Source organism: Rhipicephalus microplus, unplaced genomic scaffold (genome assembly GCF_043290135.1).
Source record: "Rhipicephalus microplus isolate Deutch F79 unplaced genomic scaffold, USDA_Rmic scaffold_12, whole genome shotgun sequence".
NCBI classification, from domain to species: Eukaryota; Metazoa; Arthropoda; class Arachnida; order Ixodida; family Ixodidae; genus Rhipicephalus; species Rhipicephalus microplus.
Genome location: NW_027464585.1, coordinates 20,151,418 through 20,167,243, shown reverse-complemented (window position 1 = coordinate 20,167,243; position 15,826 = coordinate 20,151,418). Strand labels below are relative to the sequence as shown.

Here is a 15,826-nt window from a genome sequence, read left to right as displayed (position 1 = left end):
GCGCAGACAGTGGGTGTTTTTTCGTACATAATTCCCGCCATACTTCACTATATCTTTCAAATGTGAAGCATTTCTTAGTGAACCAAGAGCAGTGTGCCTTTTCTATCTATCTATTGTCAAGGGAGCCCTTCGAAAATATTGTAGGAATGCAAGGCAGCTTATGTTTGTCAGTATTCGACGAAGCGCCTAATCAAGAACCAGAACCCCTTCTCGACGTTGGCCCCACTCTGTCAAAGGACGATCGCCAAGACTTCTTCAGCTGCTAGGCGAATTCCGCTATTCCTTTTCTTCGACATCATGAGTTGGTCGAACACCCATTGACAAAGCATTGATTAATCACCGAAGACACGGCGAGACCTATTTACTAGAATCCCAATCATGTAGCTCTGAAAGAGCGTAAAGTCATACAGCAACAAGTCGCAAAAAAGTCTGAAGTTGACGTTATTCAACTGACACAGAACCCCTGGGCATCACCTATAGTGCTAGTAAATAAAAAGGACGGCACCTTAAGTTTTTGCGTGTACTACAGGAAGGTGAATCAGGTGACCAAGAAAGATGTGTACCCGCTCCCACGTATCGATGACTTCCTTGACAGACTTCGGCACGCTTGCTACTTTTCTTCTATGAACTTGAGGAGTGGATACTGGCAGATTGAAGTACACCCAAGATACCGAGAGAAAACCGCTTTTGTGACACTAGAATGTTCATACGACTTTAAAGTCTTGCTTTTTAATTTGTGTTGCGCGCCCGCAACTTTTCAAGGGATGATGAACACCGGACTTTCGGAATTGAAGTTAAAGACGTGCCTAGTCTATCTGAATGACGTGATAGTGCTTTCTGCCACTTTTGACGAGCATCTCAAAAGACCAGAAGTTGTTTTACGTGCCATACGGTCCGCGGGCCTGACATGAAAAGCACAGAAGTGTCATTTCTGTTTTTCACAAACTTCAGTTTCTCGGTCACGCCGTCAGTAACGCAGACGTTCAGCCCAATCCTCGAAAACTTGCCGCCGTCGCACAGTTCCCAGTAACGTCCAATAAAAATGATGTCACGCGCTTCCTGGTCTTTGTGTCTATTATCGCCGGTTTATCCCAGACTTCACCCACATCGCGTCGCCGTTAACTCGTCTCACAAGAGACGCCGTCGCTCTCGAGTAGAACGAAGAGCAGGAGGCTGCCTTTAATGACCTGCGTCACGTCCTCAAATGCCTCCAATGCTTGCCCACTTTGACGAAGAGGCCCCGATGATGATTTGCACTGACACTAGCAATGTAGGTCTGGGGTCTATGCTTGTGCAACGTCAAGAGGACACAGAAAGTGTGATCGCCTACGCAAGCCGAACGCTAACAAGCGCCTAGTAGCTACTCAAAAACACAGAAAAAGTACCTCGTCGTAGTATGGGTTGTAATAAAATTTCACCCTTACTTATATAGCCACCACTTTAAAATATTCGTGATCATCACTCACTTTGCTGGTTAAATAATCTGACAGATTCCGCCGGCCGATTTTCGCATCGGAGTCTTAGGCTGCAAGAGTATAACTTGACGGTCGTACACAAGTCGCGGAAGCGACATGTGGACGCCGACTTCCTGTACCAATCCCTAACACAGTCAGCGTCCTTACCTGATGAGGATGAAACTGAGTTTTGTAGCGTTAGCTACACTGGCCTCACTGAACCAATTTCGCGTGGCACTGGTCTGCGCATGCGCAATGATACTCCGATGCCGCCGCGCGCGGCTCGCCGCCGGTGTGCGTGCAATTCGATGCACTGCGCAGACGATCAGGGGTATCACGCACCGGAGCCGGCACCTCCCTCGCACTCGGCCGCGGCCGCGCGCGACTCGCCGCCTACGGTGTGTGCTTTCAAAAGGAGTGCCATTATAGCCTTGGTAGACATATGGACGCTGACGTGCATGCCTTCCCTGTGAAGTCGCCATCTGACACTGCGCTGGAGCCGCTTGATTGCGCCTCTGACTGGCGTTTGCAACTGTGGTATAGCCATGGAGAAGGAGACGGCAAATGCTGCTCAACGGTGCAGTAGAGCGGAGAAGCTTAACTCATTGTATCCCGAAGTAGTTGCCCGGCAAAAAGAATATATATGTGCCACAGAATACGTATACCGTGTGTGTGTCATTGGAACAACTGTAAGCATGATAATCAAGCTAATTTAGACAATCAGGAAATCTTTCCAGAAGAGTGACGTCATGGCCTTGACAGACATATTGGGGCCAGCGCGGGCGCTGTTATGCGATGCACAGACGACCTGTGGTGTCACAAACCGGAGCCGGCACCTCCCGTGACTCGCCGGCGGTATGCGCTTTCTAGAGGAGTGACGTCGTAGTCTGGGCAGCCTTAACGCGCCGGCGCGCGCGCAGCTATCTGACACTCGCTTTCTGACACTGCGCTGGAGCCACTTCATAGCGCCTCTGACTGGTGTTTGCCAGTGTGGTATAGCCATGGAGGAGAGCACAGATGGTGCTCAATGGCACACAAGAGCGGAGAAGCTTAACCCCTGGCAGTTAGCGGTTGAGCGTAGGAGGAATGAACAGAAGAAGGCTAAACGTACTGCTTAAACACAGGAGCAAAGGGAGAAACGTCTAGTAAACCGGCGTCGCCAGGAGGCTGAGCCACGTGCCCAACTATCGCTGCAGCAGCAGCAACAAGACGCCATTGATGACGTGAAGACTTACCGATCGACTGACTCTACTGTGAAACTTAGCGAAAGCGCCAGTGCGACTCGGACCTTCGAGATGGACTTCGTAGTCAATCCATTTGGATATGTGTGCGACGTGTGTGAAAGACTATGGAATATGAGAGATTTGACGCCGTTAAATAGTGCCATGCGTGAAACGTTGAGTGTAGCGGCGGCGCCTGGGTGGGGTGAAACCGTGGCGTGGGTTTGTACAACGTGCAAGAACTTTCTCGTTAAGCAGAAGATTCCACTCTTTAGCGTTACCAATGGGTATCGTTGCCCGGCCATGCCGCCAGGTCTACCGGTTCTGAACGATGTGGCCCAGCATTTACTTTCGCCACGCATTCCCTTCGTTCAGATCCATCGTCGGGCCCCGCCGCGGTGGTCTAGTGGCTAAGGTACTCGGCTGCTGACCCGCAGGTCGCGGGTTCGATTCCCGGCTGCGGCGGCTGCATTTCCGATGGAGGCGGAAATGTTGTAGGCCCGTGTACTCAGATTTGGGTGCACGTTAAAGAACCCCAGGTGGTCAAAATTTCCGGAGCCCTCCACTACGGCGTCTCTCATAATCAAATGGTGGTTTTGGGACGTTAAACCCCACAAATCAATCAGATCCATCGTCGGATGAACTGAAGAAATGGTCAGTTTGGCATTAAAGAACCCGTGGTGAACGTGCCGGTAGACACGGACGAGATGCTAAGGCAGTTGCCTCGTGCCTTGGCGAACGATAAGTGCATAATAGGGAACATAAAGAGGAGAATGTTTGCCTGGACTACCTATCTGCCGAACATGGTTTCTCGCAATGTGCTGGGACCATGGGTCAAGTACTGAGAGTCTCGCCGCTGTATGAGCACTACGGCATAAACATTGACGAGGGACGTTTGGAGAGACTGTATCGGGAAGCGGTCACTCCAGACGAAGACTTTAACGTGCAGGCTTGTCCCGATCTTGCCAATTTAGTAGATCCGATAAATGACGCCACAGCTTTGACATTAGACCAGCATACTTTGGTGTACGATGAAAACGTGGTGTTAACCATGGCACCGGGAGATGGCAAGAGACCTGTGAGCATTTTGTATGATACCTATGCTGAGGAGCTGTCTTTCCCTCAAGTTATACTTGGGCCAGGCTCGTTGTATAACCCCAGAAGCTAAGCCTACTTCGTTTTCTATTGCCTCGAGTAAGATTCGGAGAAAAGATAGACGGGGAGCTTTGCCGATGCACGTACTGTACATGGCTGTGGAGGTCTTGCGTCACCGTGTTTCGTCGCAAATGACATTGATGTATCGGAGCAGCGCGACAACACGTGATCTAACCAGACAGGATATCGAAGATCCTGACAAGGTAAAACAGTTCATCGAGCAGGATTTGGTACTCATGGAAGGTGTCTTTAACACTGTGCAGTACTGGCACAAAAGGAAGAGCGAGCTGTTTGCCATGATAAGGCAGCTTGGGAAGCCGACGGTGTTTTTGAGGCTTTCTGCATCTGAGGTGAATTGGCCGAAATCGCTCGAACTGCTTGCGAAACTGTAGGTTAGGCCTCAGGAGTTGGGCTTTGACAGAGACTAGATGAACCACAGGTACGCGGCGACGTTGGTGAATAACGATCCAGCTGCGTGTGCAATTTACTTTGAACACATGATTAGGGTTATTATGAAAGTGCTTCGAAACTCCCGGACAAGCCAATTTAAGCCGTACCACGTGGTGGAAAGTTTCAAGCACATAGAGCTTCAGCATAGGGGTAGCCCCCATGCTCATCTGCTCTTGTGGCTTAATCGAGCTCCTAATGAAGAGGTGCAAAACAACTTCATGCCGAACACCGTGAAGATGGCAGAGCACCTACTGTCCGTGGATCACGATGCTCTGGAGCGGCGGAGGTGCCAGGAACACCAGCCCACACATACGTGCTCTAAAGGTGGTCGTAAGAAGTGCAGGTTCCATGCATCGTTCTGGCCCATGCCGAGCACTGAAATGCTTACTCCGCTACAAGTACCTGCAGACGACGACGAAGCCGGTTTGAAAAAGTATTGCTTCTTGAAAAACACCCACGATGCGTTGCATAGTGCTCTCGACACCACTGCCTATCAGTTTTCGCTGAAATGCTTCAACATCATGGCATTGGTGACTTTGACAAGTATGAGGAGGTGATTCGCAATGCACTGGCCAGGCCTACGCTGCTGCTTAAAGGGATATGGATCAGACGAAAGTCAACCCCTTTCACTCTTGGATAGCCTCAGTGCTGAAGTCTAACATGAACTTCCAAGTAATTCTTGACGTTAATGCCTGTGCATCTTACGTGGTGGAGCACGTGAACAAAGCTACCCGTGACGTCCCAAACATGGGCAGAACCATTAAAGCTTTAATCAAACAGGACCCATCGACCCAGCTGTCGTTTGAAAGCGCTATGCGACAGCTAGGAGTAAATATGCTGAATGCAACTCAGATGTCTGCCCAAGAGCCTGCCTGGTTTCTCCTGCGATTTGACGTGTGTACCACTAGCCGAGATGTAACTTATGTTAACCCCCATTGGCCAGAGGAGCGCCATCAGAGCCGCAAGACGAAGGCCGAGTTAGAGGAACAGAGATTGCTGCCTACGAGTTGTGACATTTAGAACGAAACGCCGCATGAGCGCTATGAATACCGTCCCGCTGAAATGAAGGGGTGACGTTCACTGATTTTATGGTTGAGCACAATCGCAGTAGCTTGAGGAAGCGTCAGAAGCCAGCCATGCTTAGGTGCCGAAACTACAGCATTGACGACGTGGTAAAATATAAGAGGGAACTTGTCATGCTGTACGTGCCATTTCGTAAGAAATTAGACATTCTGGATGGCGATGCCTGTGAGAAAATGTTTGACGATAACAAAGAAGCAATTAGGAAAATCAAACAGAGGTACTCTGCTGGTGTAACCGTTTCGGAGTTTATTTTGGCTTGCGAGTCGGTTGGCCATTCGGAAGCAAATCACACAGAGGAAGTAGAACAACCGGAAGAGAGGCCATCTGCGGTGCTGACCTTGGTGTACATGAACGATAATTCAGAATTGGTCCCCGAGGAAGTGACGACGAAGACGCAACAGAACATGGTTGCAGCCACGTGCCCTGGAGTCCGCCGTAGAGACGACGTTATGCCGTTAAGCGATTTTTACGCATGCACGAGGCTGCTTAACGAACAGCAGGCATCGTTGATATAAGAAGTGATACATCGCGTTACTGTCCGGACGAATAATCCGCTGCAGATCTTCTTTACCAGGCCTGCTGGCTGTGGTAAGACCTTCACGTTGTGCCTCATCATGGATGTTTACAACCGTTACTGTCGTAACCGTACCATCTCGTATGGGGATGGTCAGGAAAACAGTGTGGGCAATGCATACGTGGCCTGCGCAACAACCGGTAAAGCTGCCATTGCGTTGAACGGCGTAACTGTACATTCGGCAATCGAGATCGTTATGACCAACAGAAGGGAGGAGCGGGGACTTACATCAAGTGATTTGAAAACGTTTGGGATGCTGTTTTGCGACGTGAAGTGCATCATTGTAGATGAGGTGAGCATGCTGTCGTCGGACCTTCTCAGACAAGTTGACCTTTGCTTGAGAGAAATCAGAGCTTCAAAGATGACGGAGCCGTTTGGAGGGTTCGACGTAATCTTCTGTGGGGACTTTAGGCAGCTACCTCCGGTGCCAGGATGTGAGGTATACAAGAGACCGTAAAGCGGCGGAAGCGTCTAGAATACGTCCGTGCTCTCATGGCCCCACATCTCATACTTCCCTTTAACAGAAGTGGTTAGGCAGAGGGATGCAAGCTTCTCGGGTCTCCTCACCAAGATAGGCGACGGAAACGAGTTGAATGGTGATGAGATTTGTGTGCTTACCGATCGTTTCATCACTAGTGCACAGGCTGCTATACAGTTTCCCATGGCAGTCTGTCTCTTCTTTACTAACAACGACGTCGACGTCCATAATAGGATGGTTGCTGAGTCTTGTGAATAAAAGCATGACAGTGTCGCCATACACGTGGTGACTGGCCATCAGAGCAGACAAGAGGAACGTGAGGCCCTCGCGAGAATCCAAGACATCAGTCGTGCGGAGAGTGGCAACCTGCCATTTGTGGTGACGTTCTGTACGAAACGGCCGTATATGATGCTGAAGAACATTGATGTGACGGATGGCTTGGTTAAAGGCATGGTCGGTACGCTAATGGAAGTTGAGCTTAACGTTGACAATACGCCAAAGAGAGTTTGGCTGCATTGCCCAGTGGTGTGGGAACGTTAGCCAAGGCCAAAGTGAGCTGCCGTTCTGGCTTGAGGCGGTGTGCACAATGGGTTCCGATCGAGCCCATCACCATGTTGTTTTCTATGAATGAAAAAGCCTTTAGGCATGTATCGGTGCGCAGAACCTAATTTCCTCTCGCACCAGCCATCGCCATGAAAATGCACAAGTCGCAGGGTGGTACCTTCTACACTGTGTTATATGACTATGCTAAGGCTCACCCTCAAAAGCCGGTCTACGTTACCCTTAGCCGTGCCACTACCCTCCAGGGCTTGTATCTAACCAACGTGCAGCAAGACCACACATTCTACCACCATTTTAGCAATGCGGATAACGCTTTGGTATCAGAGTATGAGCGCTTAAACAAGCACGGCCTGGACACTGCAGATGCTCGCTGTAGAGCGCTGGTGACAAACCCTGCCACGGTCTACACAGTCGCCCTGCTCAATGTCCAATCGTTGATTTGCCATATCGCGGACGTTCGTGGTGACCGCCTCTTGACCACTGCTGATGTTCTTCACTCTACAGAGGTTGGTGTTGCCACGCGATCACAAGCTGTCGCTATCCCCGAGTTTAGCATGGTTGCTTATGCCAGTTGTGTAGACGCTACCAGAAGCTCGGGAGTCTGGATCTATGTCAGGAATGGGATCGCTGCCAGTGAACTGCTACACGCAGCGGTGCCCAAAGGTGAAGCACGTGCTGTTCAGCCTGACGAAAGTGGTGTGATAATTGAAGCCGTGTATGTGTCACCAAACAATTCGGTTAAAGACACTATACACGTAGTGGCTACGTCTATACCTAGTCCTGCACCAAGTGAAGTGTGTGTGGTAGCTGGTGACTTCAATCGTGCTCCAGACTCTCTTTGTGTTCCTTTGAAGGACACGTTTACCCTCGACTTAGCCAGTGTTCCAACTGCACAGACGACCCACTGGGGAAGCACCAATGATCTTTTCTATCAGAGAAAGACAGACAATGCCAAATACTATGTTGGGGCCATAGAGAGGGCAGCGTGTTACTTCATTGACAACCGAGCCGTCTTTTTGGTAATAGAGAAGCTACCTGAACGTTGAGCAGAATATACACATGTGCCACAAAATACGTATGCCGTGTGTGTGTCATTGCAGCAGCAGTAAGCATGATAATGAAGCTAATCCTAGACACTCTGGAAAGCTAAGAATAATTAGCTGAACCTTTGATAACGCTGCGTATATCCTGGCATAGCTGAGCTACGCCACTGTCATTTCTTGGGGGTCCTCGATATGTCTACTATTGCCCAACAACAACACGATGACCCTGAGTTGCTTGGTTTGAATAAATACTTTGAAGAACAATCTCAGAGCACAGTGCATCCATAGTTTTTGAAAAAGTCTTGTTTTCCGTACGGAACAGTGTCCTATCCAAAAAGTTTTAGTCGATCAGATCCCCCAATTTGCTTGTCCTTCCCGCAACTCTCCGCTCTGAAGTGCTTCAAGCGTATCACAACGACTTGACTTCTCGTCACTTAGGCTACAGGCGCACATTGGCGTGAATTCAGCAAAGATTTTACTGGCCAAGGCACACTGCTGCCATGAAGCAACACATCCGTACTTGTTTGGAGTGCTAGCGACGTAAGTCTTATCCCATAAAACCAGCCAGCCTGCTCCAGCCTGTTCAGATCCAAGTACACCATTCGACCAGACTGGAACTGATATCTTGAGTTCACTTTCTACTTCTGCTGCAGGGAATTGCTGGGCTAACGTCGCGACAGATTACCTTACCCGGTACGCCAAAACGAAGGCTATACAACGAAGCACAGCAGTGAAGGTAGCCAAATTTTTCATCAAATATAGTATAGTGTAACATGGTGCACACACCGTCGTGATAACAGACAGCGGGACCGCATTCACTGCGGCTGTCTAGGGCATCTCTTGATGTTATATGAGAGAAATAATCGAAAGATCACTTCCTACCACCCGAAGACAAAAGGACTGGCTGGTTGCCTGAGCAAGACAACTGATGTGCTGTCGATGTACGTGGATGTTCAACATAGAAATTCGGACGAGATATTGCCCTATGTCATGTTCGCGTACAATGCAGCCAAGCAAGAAACGACTCACATAACTCTATTCAGCCTTGTTCACGGACGGCAGGTACAGACAATGCTGGATGCCTTGTTACCACAGAATGGGACGACAATGACACGGGTTCCGACATATACATCGAACGCGCGGAAGTAGCCACGCAGCTTGCACGCTTGTGAAACCGCCAGTAACATTAGGACGCAGGTCGCTGCAATGCCCACCGGAGAGTAGCAACCTACAAAACTGGTGACCGAGTGTGGGTTTGGACACCCAAACGAAGACGTGGATGGTCCGAGAAACACTCAAGACGATACTTAGGACCGCATAGAGCATTGCAACAGTTGAGTGAAGTCACCTCTGAGGTCGTCCCCGACAGTCCCTCTTGCTCCAGGCGCCGACAACAACGGCTTGACCTTGTACATGTGGTACGCATGAAGCCATATGCCAGTGATTGACTGTGCGTTTTTCCACAACGGTCGCTCGATTGTAGCATCGGGGCGATGCTCTTATAAGGAGGGGAAGTGACCCAGGAATATGCGTTGAAAAGAACTGTTTTGCATACTCTGGGTAGCGGACAGGAGGTTTAGAAAAAAAAGAAGAAGGCTTTCTGAGTAGAGTTGATTTTGAAAGACGCAGTTTCATGGTCGCAAGTTGTTTCTATTTTTTGTCTTCGCTAAACCACGACACTATCTATCTATCTATCTATCTATCTATCTATCTATCTATCTATCTATCTATCTATCTATCTATCTATCTATCTATCTATCTATCTATCTATCTATCTATTTACCGATCTATCTATCTATCTATCTATCTATTTATATATTCACATATTGACACTCTCAGGGCCGTCTTCTAACCTGAATCATGCCGAAACACACCCGCGGAAACAAGTGCGATGAACATGATCCACAGATCATGGCACAAATTGCGTAACTTGGCCGTCTTATACGCCATTAAATCCTGTCCACTAGTCACGTGTGGTTCGTGGATGGTCAGAATTTATGGCTGGCGAATCGCTATTGACTGTCTGATGGTGATAATAGCTATATAAGCGAAACCTAGTAAACTTGTTTTGCTCACCTAATCTCGTGTGACGCACGTGCGCAACAGCAGTGGCTTGCCAGAAAACGTCATGGAGCCCCAGCTGCTGCTGAATGTTCGGGGCGGACATCAGCAAAGGTGTCGAAAAGCGCTGAATTCTGATGGAAGCAAGAAAAATTATCGCGAGTTCAGCTGCAGTTGAACTTCAGCTTTTTTGCATTTAAGTCAAGTATTTCATCACAGTGGCTGACCAGTGCTTCAAACTGTTGGGGTAAAAACCTTCCTGTCAGGGCAGTGACAATTACGATTTTAGTTGGAGCATGTCAGAAATATTACGCTTCCGCTGCTGAGTTTCTGTGAGACGCAGCGAACACTCTGATTTGACCATCTAAACACATTTTGAAATATATCCCACTAGAAATCATAAAAGTACCTAGCACCTATCTATATTTCTTCATGTACTTTCTGTCAGCTATCTGCTTTCAACTGGCCACTAACTGTCAAGAGTATCACGCTGATAGGCTATTTGGTGGCCTCGTAGTAGTGCTCTATAACAATGTTGAATTGTTCAAGAGACCCTAGTAGCATTTTCCCAAAAAGGAATACTCTCTATAAACAGCCTGTTGATCATCTAGTAACCTAAGTCGTTATACACTCTGTTTGCACTTAGTCACAATTCTTGTATAGAAGTATGCTGATGCACACTTTGTTAATGGTTCGTCGGCTGGTGATTGAGGTTCAACGTCACAGAGCGACCTAGAAAGCCGTATTGGGGGCTCTGAGTAACATCTCTAGTTGTGCAATCTCTAGTTGTAGAGTCTCTTGTTGTGGAGTTTCCAGTTGTGGAGTTTCTGGTGGTGGAGTTTCTAGTTCTGGAGTTTCTAGTTGTGGAGTCTGTAGTTGTGGAATTTGTAGTTGTGGAGTATCTAGTTGTGGTGTTTCAAGTTGTGGAGTTTCTAGTCATGGGGTTTCTATTTGTTGAGTTTCTAGTTGCCGAGTTTTTAGTTGCAAAGTCTCAAGTTGTGGAGTTTCTAGTTGTGGAGTTTCTAGTTGTGGAGTTTCTCGATGTGGAGACTCTAGTTATGGAGATTCTAGTTGTGGAGTTTCTAGCTGTGGAGTTTCTAGTTGCGGATTTTCTAGTTGCAGAGTTTCTAGTTGCAAGTTTCTAGCTGTGGAATTTCTAGTGTCTGAGTTTCTGGTTGTGCAGTTTCTAGTTGTGGGGTTTGTGAACTTGGAGTTCTTTGACGTGCCCTGACTACGCGTAGTACACGCGTCCCTAGAGTATTTTGTTTCGTTTGAAAGTACTTTGCCCGAGCCGGAAGGCATTAGAGAAAGAGATAAAACAAGAAAACAAAATTATAAGCTTGTGATACTCATTTTTTGCGAGATTAATATAATTGGTAAAAAGAAGCAGCAATCACATTTAGACATCACTGAAACTCGCATCACTGAAACTCGCAGGGTTTCAAAGGCACCCATGAAATCGTTCGACTCAAATACAACATTAGGATAGGAATCACGCTCGCTCACTGTTTGAGGAAAAAAAACGTACTTGTCAGCTTTTCTTCGAGCTAAAATAGATACAAACATTCGTTACTTTATATTGTTTTTGCCGTAGTGGGCCTATTTACCAAAGAAGGCAATGTCATAGTATATTTTGCCGCAATTGTTGTAGTTATTTTGTGCATTTTGTACTGCCTGCCTTCTGTTTTGTGGCTTCAATGAGAACGAGAATTCTTTCCTGTCATAATTTGCGTATATAAACCCCATAGCTTTTGTTTGAACTCGCTAAAGTTCAAGAACGTGAGTTTAGTATGCTGGTCACATACTTCAGTAGCAAATTCAGATTTTGATCTCACAACTGCATTGTAAGCTTTTATATTAGTTTTTATGCGTTTACGTTTCCTGTTTACAAACCACAGTAAGGTGGTAGAGATGATATTTGAAGTATGTGTTGTCCATGCAAGTCAGTTCACAAGATACTGCTGAGATACTTGTATTTCTTTACTTTGCCTTTAGTTCTGTTTTCAAGTTGATAATGAAATTCACTGAGCAATTTATTTCTTGTTACACGCAAAATTACGAGTTTTCTGAATTCAGCAACATTCTTCGATTAGATCACTAGTTAAAATTTGTTTCAAAACATCTCTGCAACACTTCAAAGTCATTATGTGACAATGCATTTTGAAAGATATTCTATCATATATATATATATATATATATATATTGTGGGCATTCGTTATATGCTTCTTCGCACATATGCAGTACCACAATCATCATCATCTGTCATGGTCCCTGTCATAATCTTCACTAGGTGTCACCACTACAATCATCATAGTGTGTGTGAGCGCTCAGTCTCACACTGCCCGTTTGCTGCTGAGCCCTTCGCTGAATAAACACTGTTTCTACCCAGACGCCATACGTGGCGGAGGTTCTGGGTACTTGGTAGCGGGCAGCGTGAAAGGGCGTCGGCCTCTTGGTGTTTTCTACCTGACTTGCAAATGATATCGAAGTCATACTCCTGTAAACGTAGAATTCACCGACCCAAGCGTCTAGACAAATTCTTCTAAGTGGAAAGCCAGCATAGGGCGTGGTGGTCCGTAACAATCGTGAAATGACGGCCGTGGAGATAGGGACGGAACTTTTGCACTGGCCAGACCACAGCCAAGCAATCCTGCTATGCTAGAGTTCTTCTCGGTCGTGGTTAGTACTCTGCTGGCATATGCAACTACTCTCGCTTGTGAAGAGGAGTCACATTGGAGCAGAACGGCACCTATACTGCGGCTGCTAGCGTCCAATTGTAGGATGGTCGGTGCAGCCTCATCAAAGTGGCGGAGTACAGGTTCGCAGGTGAGGGCACAGTTTAACAGGTTGAATGCCGCTTGACACTCTTCCGACCACAAAAAGGGCACGTCGGAAGCAAGACGTTGGTGCAGTGGAGCCGCTATGGATGCGAAGTTTCGTACTGAACGGTGAAAATAGGAGGCGAGACCAAAAGACTTCGCAACTCTTTCGACCTTTCGGGGCGCAAAGCGAAGCACCGCAGCAATTTTGTCCGAATCTGGCTGAATTTAGTCTTTTGTCACGACGTGGCCCAAAACCTTGATAGCTTTTGTGGCAAAACGGCATTTTTTGTGTTTAGTTGGAGACCAGTGGCGGCAAGGCACGTCAGAACGTCATCCAAACGTTGCAAGTGCTGAGAAAACGTTGACGAAAAGACGACGATGTTGTCCAAGTAGCAGAGACAGGTCTTCCATTTCAGGCCATGCAGCACGGTATCGACCATGCGCTCAAATGTAGCGGGTGTATTGCACAGGCCGAAAGGCATAACGTTTAATTTGTATAGCCCGTCGGAAATTGCGAATGCCATTTTCTCTTTATCCTCTCCGTGCATAGGAATTAGCCAGTATCCGGAAGGCAGGTCGAAGCGCGAAAGGTATTTCGCGCCTGGTAGAGAATCAAGGGCGTCGTCAATGCAAGGCATTGGGTACAGATCCTTGCGAGGATCTTGTTCAGCGGGCTGTAACCGACGTAAAATGCACGAAGTTATCCTTCTTCCGAACCAGAACCACAGGCGACGACCAAGAGCTAGGTGAAAGGTGAATTACCTGTAATTTGAGCATATCAGCTGCGTTTTCTTCGATAATTTTTCTCTCAGCAGGAGACACGCGGTAGGGCCAGTGGCGTACAACAGATGTTCCGAAAGTGTAGATTCGATGCGTTGTAGTTGTAGTGCGGCCTAACGTCGAGGAGTAAACATCAAAGGAACTTGCGTGTTTCTTTAACAAAGCAAGTAGCTGTTGCGTCTGTGAAATCGTCAGGTCGTCGCTAATGGCTGCAGTAAAGGCGGAAGAACAAGAAGGCTCACCCATACGGCTGTCGTTGGAGGAGACGACATGAAGTGGCACGACGCACGCAGGCTCGGAATCCGTCACGCAGGCCACCGTGGAGTTCCGAAGCAGTAGAATTTTTTCGGATGTTCTATTCACAGCGGTGACAAGTGCGGGACCATAGAAAAACCTAACTACACCGGAAGCGAGAATGGTGCATTTATCTACGCAACTAAATGACGGTGAGACCAATACGTCACCATGGTCGATGTCCTCGGAGGTAACTGTTGCAATTTGCTCTTGACCTAGTGATAATTCGGTATCTTCCGTAGCTCTCAAACCATGTGGCCTTCGGGGGTCATCGTTGAGCGTGCAGTCCGTGTCGGTGAGGTGAACGACGCGTTGGCCACAGCAAATAGCCGCGGAGGCAGAAGAAAGAAATCTCACCCTAAAATTAATTAGTGAGAGCAGCCAGTCAGGATGGCGAACTGAATGTGGTGTCGGGTACCATCAATAAAAACGCGGCCGATACAGAAAGCGGAAGGGCGAATGGCATACCACCGGGCAGCAATCAACGTGGGGCCATCGTAAGGAGTCATCACTTTTTTCAGACGTTGGCCTAAATCAACACACATTGCAGAAAATGCCCCACCCGTGTCCACCAGAGCATCCACGTACACTCCTTCCACTACCGCCGAAATCGTGTTGCACGGGCCTGGTGGAGGAACATCAGTCCTAATTCGGAATGCAGTGACGCAGCAATGACGCGAATAGTGATGCGGTTTTCCCCAGAAACCACATCACTTAGTTTTCAGAATGACTGGCAGTGACGAATGAGGCAGGCCGAAGTGGGGAGGAGGAGCCGCGAAAGGGTGATGGGGAGCAGTGTCTGGAGTTCCGGCTGTTCCGAGGTGCACTCGATGCGGGTGGAGAGGGAGACCGGTGTACAGGTGATGAATGACGCTGACCTTGATAGTAAAAAGGATCTCGTTCACGCACGTCGCAACCGCGGCGCTCGTCTTGCTGGCGATTGCGGCAGAAACGTGAAACGTGGCCGCGATACCCACAGTATTAGCAAACTGGTTGAGATGAGCGCCAGGGGAAAGGACAGAAATCATGCGGAGTACCTGAAGAGAGTGCGGTCAGGTGTGAAGAGGAAGGGTCAGGCGGGATCAAAAGAAAGTTGAGGGGAGAAGCGGCAGCGAGAGATGCGTACGATGGCAGCGGAAAAGTCGTCTTTACCTCGCTGGGAGGCATAGCAGTGACCTGCGCGTAGGTTCGTATGGGCCGAGACGAGGGTGACTTTGTCGTGAGCCGGAGAGTTCAGAGATGTCAGTTCCTCCCTGGTAATGCCGCGTAATGCCACTCCAGTAGACTGTGGAGAACATGGTAGAGACGGTTGGAAACCCGTGTTCTGCCACTCTTCACGTATTATGTCTCTTATGAGAATACGGAGAGTTCAGTTAGATTGCTCGCCCATGTCTGTTGTTGTAGACGAATCGAGTCCAGAGTATCGAGGCGCTGACATGTCGTGACGACTTCGGCTATGGTAGCCGGGCTCTGAGCAACCAGGGCATTGAAGGAGACAGGGCCTATACCCTTTGAAAATGTGGCGTACTTTGTCGGACTCCGGCATAGATGAATTGGCCCGCCGGCAGAGCGCAAGTATGTTCTCGATGTACGACGTGTACGACTCACCGGAATGTTGTTGGCAACTGTCGAGGGCTCTCTTCGCGACTGCGGATCGAATAGCCGGTGTGCCGAAAACGTTATGAAGCTCCTGCTCGAAGGTCGCGCAGTCGGGTATGTCAATGATGTGATTAAAGTACCACGTCTTCGCTACACCGGTCAAGTCGAAAGAGATGTAACGGAGCTTGGCGCTATCGCCCCAGCGATTAGCAATAATCATGCGGCTGTACCCACTAGAAGACGCTGGAGAGG

General features: G+C 48.3%; 1 protein-coding gene across 5 annotated transcripts in view; it reads left to right on the top strand.

The window, feature by feature from the left end:
- The window catches only part of LOC119167801 (beta-hexosaminidase subunit alpha), a 608,225-nt gene that overhangs the window by 234,552 nt on the left and 357,847 nt on the right, over nucleotides 1–15,826 (top strand). The window lies entirely within an intron of this gene.